Source organism: Cervus canadensis, chromosome 20 (assembly GCF_019320065.1).
Source record: "Cervus canadensis isolate Bull #8, Minnesota chromosome 20, ASM1932006v1, whole genome shotgun sequence".
Taxonomy (NCBI): Eukaryota; Metazoa; Chordata; class Mammalia; order Artiodactyla; family Cervidae; genus Cervus; species Cervus canadensis.
The window spans coordinates 1,894,785-1,906,982 of NC_057405.1; the positions used below are offsets into that span (position 1 = coordinate 1,894,785).

General features: G+C 45.2%; 1 non-coding gene across 1 annotated transcript; it reads right to left on the reverse strand.

The window, feature by feature from the left end:
- Positions 1-5,942: 5,942 nt before the first annotated feature.
- On the reverse strand, positions 5,943-6,016 carry TRNAE-UUC. The gene has a single exon. It is a non-coding gene; the product is annotated as a tRNA-Glu (tRNA).
- Positions 6,017-12,198: the final 6,182 nt, after the last annotated feature.

Consider the following 12,198-nt stretch of genomic DNA (forward strand, 5'->3'; position numbering starts at 1 on the left):
TAGCTGCATGTCTCTGTGAGACTGAATTGTCTCGTATGCTTCAACCAAACCATGTAACGCCGCAGACTGACAGCAGAGATAGGAATTCGGTCTATTAAGCAAAACCGCTACAGGGATTTGCAAAATGTCAAACAATTTTATTGTAGTCACTAAAATTGTTTTTGTTTGTTTGCTTTTGGAAATAAGAAAAAAATCAGACTTGGCAGCCATGTTTGGCCTATGTGTATGCAAGTGAGTAGGGGAAGTTAGTGTTTAGAGAGCAAGAGAGAAGAGTCAGGGTTAACATATATACACTATCGTATATTGAATTGGCCAAAAAGTTGGTTTGGGTTCTTCCATTAAATGTTATGGAATGAAATATTCGGCCAACCCAGTATAAGATAGATAACTAATAAGGACCTACTGTATAGCACAAGGAACTCTACTCAATATTCTGTGATGACTGACATGAGAAAAGAATCTGAAAGAGAATGGATCTATGTATATGTGTTACTGAATCACTTTGCTGCATCCCTGAAAATAACACAACATTGTGAATCGATTGTGCTCCAATGATATTAAAAAAGAGAGAGCGAAGAGATGAAAGGACAGTGAAAGAGAGGCAGGGAGACAGAGACACGGAGATGATGCTTTTGCTCCTGATGGCTTCTGGACCTGGTTTTAACCTCTCTTGAAGCCTGGCCCTGCCCAGTGGAGAGTTCTAGATTTCCATGTATTCTTCCATTAACCCCTTTTCCTATTTAAGCTGACTTGAAAAGGGTCTGTTCCTTAAGTGGGGGGTCATAAATCTCAATCCACAGACTCAGATGAGCAAGAAACAGGACCTTATAAAACTTTATATTGATATATGAAAGTCACTCAGCCGTGTCTAACTCTTTGCAACCCCATGGACTATACAGTCCATGAAATTCTCCAGGCCAGAATATTGGAGTGGGTAACCTTTCCCTTCTCCAGGGGGTCTTCCCAACCCAGGGATTGAACCCAGGTTTCCCGCATTGCAGGCAGATTCTTTACCAGCTGAGCCACCAGAGAAGGCTTTCTATTGATAGAAATCACCTTAATTTTACTTTTGGGCCTGCATCCTGCTGGGTTGGTAAGTCATTCCTGAGGTTTCCCTGCCCATCTCCAGGTTGCATCCAAGCATTAAGAGGCTCAGTCTGGGAAAGCTGCTCCCTCGAAGGCTCTACAGAGAGCAGAAAGACGCTGGTGGTCAGCCTGAAGTGGCTTCCCCCAGCCCTGAGGAAAGACTTGGGGTCCTTTCTCAGTCTTGGCTGGGCATGTCTTGTTCATGCAGAGAAACCTAAATGATATTCAGATGGAATCTTTCCATTTGGTTTTCTTGAGAGATTCAGAGAAGGAAAGGGAATTTGGGGATCCCACATGTAGCCAGCGTAGGGAGAGAGGGTGTATTGGCCCAAGGACCATGTGATGCATTTTCATCCTCTCTCCCTCCTCTCTGCACGCCTTGCACTGGCAAAAAACCCAAGTCTTCACCAGGCCCCCTTTTGTCTGTGAATGCGATCCTTTCAGCGTGCCCTTCACCAGGCCCCTGGCAGTGATGACGGAAGAATCCATGTGCGCTTTGATGGCCCGGGGAAGCATCTTGGGGATGCCACTATTCTGGTCTACACACTTCCTCACACTGGGGTGGGTCCTTCCACATCCTCCTATTCCTTCCTTCATTTTCCCACCACCAGCACTTCTGATGGTCCTCATTTGTGCGCGCCCAGATCCCCCTTTGCGCCTCTGTGAGCCATCCCATACACGAATCCTCACATGAGCCTTGCAGAGCGGCCCTGCTCAGCATCTCATGCCGTTCACTCAGCCCTGAGAGCGCTGAACCCCTTTTGCAGGCCATTTCTTGTTTTCCTTTGGGAGTAGAGACTGTTTTCTGTGTGTGTCCTTCAAGTCCAGTACGACATACGGTGTCTGCTGCCACTGCTGCGTCCATGGGAACACCAGAGGGGCCTTTGGAGGATTATAAGTCAGTCATTCAATAACTTTTATTTAGCAGCTGCTGGGTGCTATACTACATTGGGTCCTGGAGTCTCAAAGATAAATTGGTGACATCTCTTATGTGCGCATGAGAAAGCAGAAGGGTGTGTGTCAGCAGAGTTCCCTGGTGGAGAGTCTAGCTGTCCCCAACCACTTCGGGCGAGTTTAGAACCCCTTCCTCTCTGCTCTTCTGTGGCCTCAGCCTTTGTCCACGATAAGTGTATTTCGTGGACATGCTAGTGTGCTTAACATGCCATCTGTATGTCAAAAAATCTAGCGCTTGGACTTCCCTGATGGTCCAGTGGTTAAGACTCTGAACTTCCGATGCAAGGGGTGCCAGTTCGATCCCTGGTCAGGGAACTAAGATCCCACAAGAGGCACGGCACAGCCAAAACAAAAAAATCTAACCATTTATTATGAAAGTGTTAAACATATATGCAAGTAGAAAGAAGAGTGTAACAACGGTCCTTCTCTGCTTCAGCAGTTATCAACATTTTCTATTCTGGTTTCATTTCTCCCCACAGTTATTTTTCATGAGAGAGAAATTTAAGGCAAATCTTAGATGCTGTATCATTTCATTCACTAATACCTCAGGATCCATCTCTAAAAGATAAGGACTTTTGGAAAAACATCACTGCAAAACTCTGATCACACCTAACAAAGTTAACAATAATTCTCTACTGTCATCTAATGTCTGGGTCGTGTTTATTTTTTCTCCAGTTATCTCAAAAATGTCTTTTTGAAATAATTTTCATTTTTAAAGTTAGGTCAATAGTTGCATTTGATTGATAGGTTTCTTAAGTTTCTTTTTTAATGCAAAACATTTTAAAAGTTGTCAAATATACAGTTATTAGAATTATCTAAATGTCATTTATATAAAAATTGGTATATCACATTAGGTGATTCTATAAAATAAAAACACAAAATCACACACTGACAACAATTCCTGCAATCCAAGAATACCACCCCCCCATCAATACTGCAAATTACAAACACATTTTTTAAAAAGAGATTCTTAAGTTTAATTTCCCATCACTTCCTTTCCCGCCCTGCACCATCCCTATGTATTTGTTGATGAAATCAGCTCAGTTGTTTTGTTTCCACAATCAGTTTTGGCGGATTCTACTCGTGGAGTGTTTTTACTATGTCTTTTTATTACCTGCATTCCTGTCAATCAGCAGTTAGCTGTAGAAACTTAGCCATCCCAGGTGGTGAAAGTGGTAAAGAGTCAGCCTGCCAATGAAGGAGATTCAGGAGACCTGAGTTTCATCCCTGGGTCAGGAAGATCCCCTGGAGGAGGAAATGGCAACCCACTCCAGTATTCTTGCCTGGAAAATCTTGTGGACAAAGGCCCATCCACAGTCCATGGGGTCACAAAGAGTCAGACACGACTGAGCTACTGAGCGTGACCATAGTCATATCGTGTTTTTCTGACAACAATACGACACTGTTGTAGCTCTCCCGTTACGCCACATCGGGATGTGCATGTTGTATCCTCGGGGTCTGGGTTCTTGTCCTCCCGTTTTGACCTGCTGCTCCACGGCGGGGAGGGACGCTCAATTACTGCAGCCTCCAGTCTGTCTGGGGACCCCTGAGTCCTCACGGGTTGAAGAGCCAGCGAGTGGCTCTGCTGAGGGAGCCAGGAGAGGTTTCCTGCAGGACCTGGGTCTTGACGGGTGAGCAGGCATCGGCAGGTAGGTGATGGGGCAGACAAGCCAAAGAACAGACCTGGGTGAGTTCAGGAGTTGCCTTAACACTTGTGGGCACGGTCACGCTCAAGGACAGAGCAAGCACAAGTAGTGAAGCGGCATTCACTTCAGCCTTGGTAGTGATGTGGGCAGAGAAATAGCTCATAGAATTGTGCCAAGGCCACTTCTCTGCTGTCTTTGGGTTCGTTCTGCTTGCAGCACCGATGAAAAATGCCCCCTGAGCCTCAGGGGAGGGTTGCTGGGAAGCAGTGTCAGTAGCTCGTGGGGGACTCAAGGGTCTTATAGACGTCAACGCCGTTCACCCACTCATCCATGGAGACAGAAGGGAAGGGCCTGGCAGAACAACAGCCTTAGACTCCAATCTAGATTGGACTGTGGCTGGCTGAGTGACCTTGGGCAAGTCCTCTAAGACAGGAGTCCCCAACCCCGGTTCTGGTCCTTGGCATGTCAGGAACCGAGCCACAGGGCAGGAGCTGAGCAGCAGGTGGGCGCGTGAGCAGACCCTCATCTGTACTTCCATCCCCTCTTCACGCTCTCATACGGCCTGAGCTCCACCTCCCGGCAGATGAGTGGAGGCATTAGATTCTCAAAGGTGCTCCGACCCTACTGTGCCCAGCGCAGGCATGAACTAGGTTGCCTACTCCTTATGGGAATCCTACTAAAGCCACGCCCACCACCCCGGATGTGGAAAAATTGTCTTCTATGAAAAACTGGTCCCTGGGGCCAAAAAGTGTAGGAACCGCGGCTCTGAGAGTTTTGAGGCAGTCTGAACGTGGGGATGTCAACACCGACCACAGAGACTGGCTGTGAGAATGCACGTTAAGTATGCACGGGGCACCCACCGTAGGCACCGGATGGTTTTGAGATTCGCGCCTGCTGATTCTCTCCCTTGCATTCTGCAAACACTTAGAGGGACCGGTGACTGCAGGGGCGCCGTGCCAGGCACGGGGCGTGTGCCCCGGAGCCCGTGCCCAGGGACGGAGGAGATAAGGCAAGTGGGGGTTCACAGGTGGTCACACCGTGAGTCGGGAGGGGTCGCCACCAGAGGCCCGCAGCTGAAGGTGCAGTGAGACCGCCGGCCTCGGCCGCCTGTGTCTCCGCGCAGGCCGGCGCCGTCCGAGGCCCGCGGGGGCCCTCCCTAGACCACAGCCTGCTCTGCTTCTCCTGTTAACGGCAGGAGCAGACTCTGTAAACTGCATGTGAAGGGAAAAAGAACAAAAGGACTTTTTCTGCTTCTCTGAGGACGGGGCAGTCTACACTCACGACCTGATGACATCCCTAACCTAGGGATAAGGACACAGGCGTCAGGACGCCTCCCTCTTTGCCATAAAGTCAAAGCCGCTTGGGGCCAGTCGGGTGCACTTGGGGTCAGCGACCTTCATCTGATTCGTTTTGTCTGCGACGCCGCAAAACTCAGCTGGACGATCCAATCTGATGGAAAGTACACACCGTGGCCGGAGCCTGAGGATAACGGGCAAGAATCCCCGCGGTCACACGCCGGGCGCCACTGGGGCACGTTCTGCCCGCAGGGCCCGGAGACGGAGAGCAGCATTTTCTCTACGGGAGGCACAGACTCCGCGGGGATTTGTCTCCAGGCGGCACTATAGCCTCCCCTTCTGGCACCATGGAGCCTGTTCTTCCGCCAGGATTTCTGGCATCAGGAGAAGTGAAGGGGAGCCGGGCCAGGCAGCTTCCGGGGAGAGGTGGGCCTCCCCCAGCCTCTCTGAGCCGCCGAGCCCCCAGGCTGGGGCTGTACGGGTGAAGGGTGGGCGGCCAAGGACAGACTTCTTTTCTGTGAAACCTTCATGCAGGGATTCATCTCCACAGCTTGCATCACGCTCGCTCCTGGTGCATCTGACAGCCTGCGGGCTGGGGCTGCCTTTGCAGCTTTGTTAGGCATCACAGCAGCTGAGCAGAGTTTGCTTTTTTTTTTTTGAAACCCCAGTTCCCCGAGCTAGTCTTGAATTTCTCAGGCTTTGCTTTTGTGAAGCCCTTTTATTAAAACTGTGTGATACAGTCACTGAAAAGATCAGAAGGGGAAAAAAAAAAGAACATAAAGAAGGGAATACCCAGGAAACCATTGTAGGGATCAAGAAGTAGACCATTCCTGGCTCCCAGAAACACAGCCCCCTGCTTGGTCACACTCCTCCCTCTTCCCTGGCTTTTTTTTTTTTTTTTAACAGCCAGCAGGAACGCACATTTTTTTTTTTCCCCCTAGGCAGCTTGTGGGACTCTTAGTTCCCTGACCAGGGATTGAACCTGGGTCCTCAGCATTGAAAGTGCAGAATCGTAACCACTGGACCACCAGGGGATTCCCAGTTCTTCCTGGTTTTTCTTTCTTTTTTTTTTTTTTAATTTAAAAATTAAAAAAAATTAAATGTTGTGTTGGTTGTGGCCATACAACAATGCAAATCAGCCATAATTTGCTGATTTGCCATATACATATCCATCCATCCATACATACATACATATACATGTACATACATACACATATGTATGTATGCAGCCATATACATACATCCCCTCCCTCCTTGGCCTTCCATCCCTCCCCATCTCATCCCTCCAGGTCATCACAGGAGCCAGACTGGGCTCCTTGTGACTCACGGCAAGTTCCCATCAGTCACTCATCTTACACCTGATAATGTGTCTATGCTGATGCTACTTTCTTCCTTTTTCCCACTCTCTTCCTCCCTCACTGTGTCCACAAGTCCAGTCTCTACGTCTGTGTCTCTTTTCCTTCCTTGCAAGTAGATTCATCAACATAACTGTTCTAGATCCCAGGTTTTAATGCCAATTGTTTCTTTGCTTCTCTTTACGCTTTGGCCACCGAACTCTTCATCTGGAAACACTGTAATTTATCCTTGCAAGCTTTACAATGTATAGAAACGGGATTATACACCACCTGTTATTTCCCTGCTGGTTTCTTTTGCCCGGTATCATGTGTGTATGAGGCCTCCACGTGGTTCCCCAGAGATGGAGTTCGGCCATTTTCCTGGCTACATGGTATTCCCTCGCTGGGACGGAACAGAGTAGTCACTCTGCGGCTGCTGGCCCTTGGAGCGGTTTGCAGCTGGGACCGATCCCAGCGATGCCGCAGAGAGTGCCCCTGCACGGGTCTCCTGGGGCATGAGTTGCTCCTAAAAGCTGCGCTGTCGCTTCGTGTGGCTGGGGACGGGGGCTTCGGCCCCGCTGCTCTTCAGGGAACTGACTGTGGATTCTGGATTGTGCTCCAGCCCCTCTCCGGCACATCACTGGGTGGGAGGATCGGCCTGGAGGTCACTCATTAGAATTCTCCCCAGAAATCAAGGGAGGAAGAAGCAAGAACTTTCTGGGCAGGAGAAAGGGAACCACTTGAAAGGGTACTGAGCTGGAGATCAAAGAGCCGTTCGAGCTGCTGGCTTCTGATGTGAGCCGTTCCTGCACAGCCTGCAGAAGTGAATTCACTTATCTTCAGAGCTCGCCGTGCTCCCCACTGACGCCTCCTAATCAGCCAGCCTCCACTCAAGGCCAACAGCATCATCATGAGCAAGTCCTGGGACTCAGAGCCAGCGTGTCCTTGGCAGCCGCGGGCACTCGGCCCTGCTGGAATTGCTTTGGGGAAGAGCTTTGAAGCCCATTTGCAGAGGCTGTAAAATCAGAGAAAGCTGGAACCGAAGTCCTTCGAGATCGTCCCAGGCAGGCTCTGTGGCTGTTTACAGGCTTGTGGGGCAAATTTGAAGAGAGGGAGTGTTTGTTTTCCTTCCGTGGAGTTGGCACCTCCCTTCCCCTCCTCTTTCTCTGCCCTTTTGTCTTTTTCACGCTCATGCCTCTTTATTTCAGAAATTAACTTGTCTACTCTTCTATCATTAAAGAATAGATATACATTTCCCTCCAATGAGCCTTGGACAGGGATGCCAACCAACACAGCCTTTAAGATCACATTTGCAGAACAGAAGACTACGAGGAGGAAAAGCAAACATGGGGAAAACGGTTGTCAGGCCAACCGTTGGGTGACAGAGGCAGGAAGAATGGCATCAAATGGGAGCGGCCATGAGGGAACCCTCTGGGGAAGCTGGAATGTTTTACATCTTGACTTTGGGGGTGGGTACCTCGGTGAATGCCTCTGTAAATAACCTATGCATCCGCTACAGCAGAAATTAACACACCGTGGTAAAATCAATAAAGTTGTAAATTCAATAAAATTTAAAAAGTCATCCAGCTGTCCACTTAGATTCGTGCACTTTACTGAATGGAAGTTGCACACTGGAAAAAAAAAAAGAAAACTCTAGAGATTTCCCTGGTGGTCCAGTGGCTGCCAGATTCAAGCCCGGGTCAGGGACCTGGATCCTGCTTGCTGGACCTAAGAGATCCCGCAACCTGCAATGAAGACTGACGACCCGGAGTGTCGCAATAAGACACGGGACAGCCACATAAATACATAAATATTCTAAAAAGAAAGAAAGAAGAAGCTGTCAGGAAGTTTCTTCTTGCCCTGATCATCTGCACTTACCCCCAGTTTCCTCCATCATCCTCTCAAGTGGCGTACACATCACATAGCCATGTGAAATAAACCCCTCAGTACCATGCTATAAATTTTACTTTAAACAGTAATATTATTTTAAGGAAAAGGGCAGAAAGATTGTTTTTTCATATCTACCCATGTATTTATCACTTTTGAAGATCCTTTTGGGAGATCCAAGTTTCTATCTATTTCCCTTCAGTCTGAAGAGCATTCGTTAAGTATTTCTTATAAAGGCTGACAAAAAACATTCTTAGTTTTCCTTTATATGAAAATTGTTTTTACTTTTCCTTCAGTTTCAAATTTTCATTGAAAAAGAATCCTAGTTCTCCCTCCTCCTTTTCTCTCCCTCCCTCCCTTCTTTCTTTCTTTTTCTCTTCAGTGTAATTTAGATTTTTTCCCCCATATTTTTGGCCTTTTTTTTCCCCCTGATGAGAAATCAGCTGCAATCTGTATCCTCGTTTCCCTGTATATAATGCGTTGTTTTTCTCTGATGCTTTCAAGGTTTTCTTTTTACATTTGGGTCCCAGTATTTTGACTAAGATGACAGAAGTGTGGTTTTCGTTTATTCTGCTTCAAGTGCCCTGAGATTCTTGAATCTATGAATGTAAGTCCTTTGCCAAACATGGGACTTTTTGTATCATTTTCTTCAAAGGTTTTTTTTTTTTTTTCCCGCCGCCTTCTTCTGTTTTCTCTCCATCTGAGGCTATATGTATTATTATTAAAACACGTGTGGTTTTAGTCATTCAGTCCTGTCCGACTCTGTGACCCTATGGCCTTTAGCCCACCAGGCTCCTCTGTCCATGGGATTCTCCAGGCAAGAATACTGGAGTGGGTAGCCAGTCCCTTCTCCAGGGGATCTTCCCGACCCAGGGATTGAACGCCGGTTTCCCGCATTGCAGGAAGATTCTTTACCGTCTGAACCACCAGGGAAGCTGTTGTTATTATAACACATAATAATATTACAACACTGTGTGTGCATCCTCGGGTGCTCAGTCGTGTCCAGCTCTTTGCGACCCCACGGACTGTAGCCCCCCAGGCTCCTCTGTCCATGGGATTTTCCAGGCATGAATACTGGAGTGGGTTGCCATACATGTATTATTATTATGTATATTAATAATATATGTATTATCACATGTGTAATATTATTAGTATGTACTATTATTTCCTATTTCTCATAAGTCTCTGAAGCTTTATTTTATTTTTTATTTTTATTTTTTTAATTTCACTTTACAATATTGTATTGGTTTTGCCATACACTGACTTGAATCCACCATGGGTGTACATGTGTCCCCCATCCTGAACCCCCCTCCCACCTCCCTCCCCATCCCATCCCTCAGGGTCATCCCAGTGCGCCAGCCCCGAGCACTTGTCTCATGCATCCAACCTGGACTGGCGATTCATTTCACATATGATAATTTACATGTTTCAGTGCCATTCCCCAATCATCCCACCATCGCCTTCTCCCTCACAGTGTTTTATACATCTGTGTCTCTTTTGCTGTCTTGCATACAGGGTCATCGTTACCATCTTTCTAAATTCCATATATATGTGTTAGTATACTGTATTGGTATTTTTCTTTCTGGCTTACTTCACTCTGTGTCATAGGCTCCAGTTTCATCCACCTCATTAGAACTGATTCAAATGAATTCTTTTTAATGGCTGAGTAATATTCCATGGTGTATATGTACCACAGCTTCCTTATCCATTCGTCTGCTGATGGGCATCTAGGTTGCTTCCATGTCCTGGCTATTGTAAACAGTGCTGTGATGAGCATTAGGGTACACGTGTCTCTTTCAATTCTGGTTTCCTTGGTGTGTAATATTATTAGCATGTACTATTATTTCCTATTTCTCACAAGTCTCTGAAGCTTTATTTTTTTTAAATGTTTTCTCTCTTCTTCAATTGGATAATTCTCTTGATCTGATTTCACATTGACTGACTCTTCTGTTATTTCCAACCTACCGTTAAGCTCATCCAATGAATTTTTTATTTCAGATATATTTTTAATTCCAGTATTTCCATTTAATTCTTTTATAATTTCCAGTTATCTCTGGTTATTTTCTGTCCACTCATTATATTGCTTTATATATTTGAGCACCATTGTAATGGCTGTTTTAACACACTTGTTAATTTTGCATCTAAGTCATCTTGGAGTTGGTTTCACTTGACTGTCATTTCTCTTGTGTGGGAGTCATATTTTCTTATCTCCCCTCATGTCTAGTAATTTTAGATTATATCATGGATATTATGAATAGTATGTTGTAGCGTCCTTGGCCTCCATTCGGTTACTATAAAGGGTAGTGCTCTTCTGTTTTAGCAGGCAATTAACCTGGCTAATCCAATCTCAAATTCTAAATTCCCCTGCATTATATAGCAATTAACATTTCTGTTTAGTTCTTTCAGCCTTAGCTGGGCATCTTGGTATTAGCCTATCGTATGCTTACTTTAGAGTTGGCCAGAGATTTTCTTAGGGTTTATATGTAGAATTGGGGCTTCCCCTTTGGGGCTCTCTTCTTTCCAGTATTTCCCCTCCATTTCCCAGCTACTGTTGCTCTGAATATTGTCTTCTGATTACTGAGCCAGTGAGGTTTCTATTCAAACTTTGGTTGCTTTCCAGTGACATCATTTGTGGACTACACTCAGGAAAAAGGACATTAAAACCGGGCAATTATCCAAGTGCCAAGCTTTTCCTCTAAATGTTGACAACCAGTTTTTTGTCTGCTTTTGGCTACTCTCAAATGGCTTCAGACATTGGTTTTGTGTGTGTGTGTGTGTTTTGTCCAGAGTGTATAATTGTTACTTTGAGAGGATTGGTCTAATATGAGCTACTCAGCAATTACTAGAAATGGAATCTTGTCATCTATTCTTGCCTAATGATCTTAAAACTTGATTTTGTGTTTGTTTTATTAAAATAGTATGGTAAAGCTGCTGATAAAAAATGCTTTCTTTGGCATCAGAAATGTTTCCAGTGTTAAAAAGGTAGTAATAATAAAAGTGCAGTAACTTTTAAATCATAACTTAATAAATATGCTAGTACAAAGCCCTAAGGATAATATTTTCTTTGGAAAATTGGATAGTTTCCACAAACAAGGAGCTTTAGAATAATGGAAAAATTTCAAGAATCCTTTTCTAGTAATTTTTTTCTCATTCCATGGAAAAATGAAAACTTTTCTTATTTGGCTCACTTTAAACTTCATCCTTCAGTATACTCTTTATATTAACTTACACAATATGTGGGTGCTAAAATAGATTTCAATTTTTGTGGCTAGTAATGTTAAAAGAATAGAGTTGAACCTAAAAAAATAGAGAAATTTCATTACTTTAGGGCTAACCCTTGTCTTTATTTTGGAGGCAGATCAGAAAGAAATTTTTGTGCATTAAATAAAGAAAAATCCCATTCTGGCTTTCTGCATACTATGTAAATCATCCTGTAAAAATTCTAATGCTTCAATCTATCATTTCGTTTGATTGGTGAGTACTGAGGTTCTCACGGAATATTGGAGTTAATGCTATTGTTGTGTATGCATGCTAAGTCACTTCAGTTGTGTTCAACTCTTTGCAACCCTATGGATTGTAGCCCACCAGAGTCCTCTGTCCAGTGGATTCTCCGGGCGAGAGTACTGGAGTGGGTTTCCATGCCCTCCTCCAGGGGATCTTCTGGACCCAGGGGTCAAAACTGAGACTGTTAAAAGTCTCCCACGTTGGCAGGTGGGTTCCTTACCACTGGTGCCACCTGGGAAGCCCAATACTATTGCTGGAACACAGATATAGAAAATGCTAAAATCCCTGATGTCTTTGCTCAGCAATGAATCCTGAAGTGCTAAGTTTCCCAGACTTCTGCATCTTATAACATATAAAATGAATAGAACCTGATATTTTAACCATGGCTAAACTTGCCCAAGAGACAAGGTTAGCCTATCCTCCAAGACATTGTCTTTTAATATGAGGTATTTATCTTGATTGTATTTTATAAAGTCTTGAATATTAATTCCC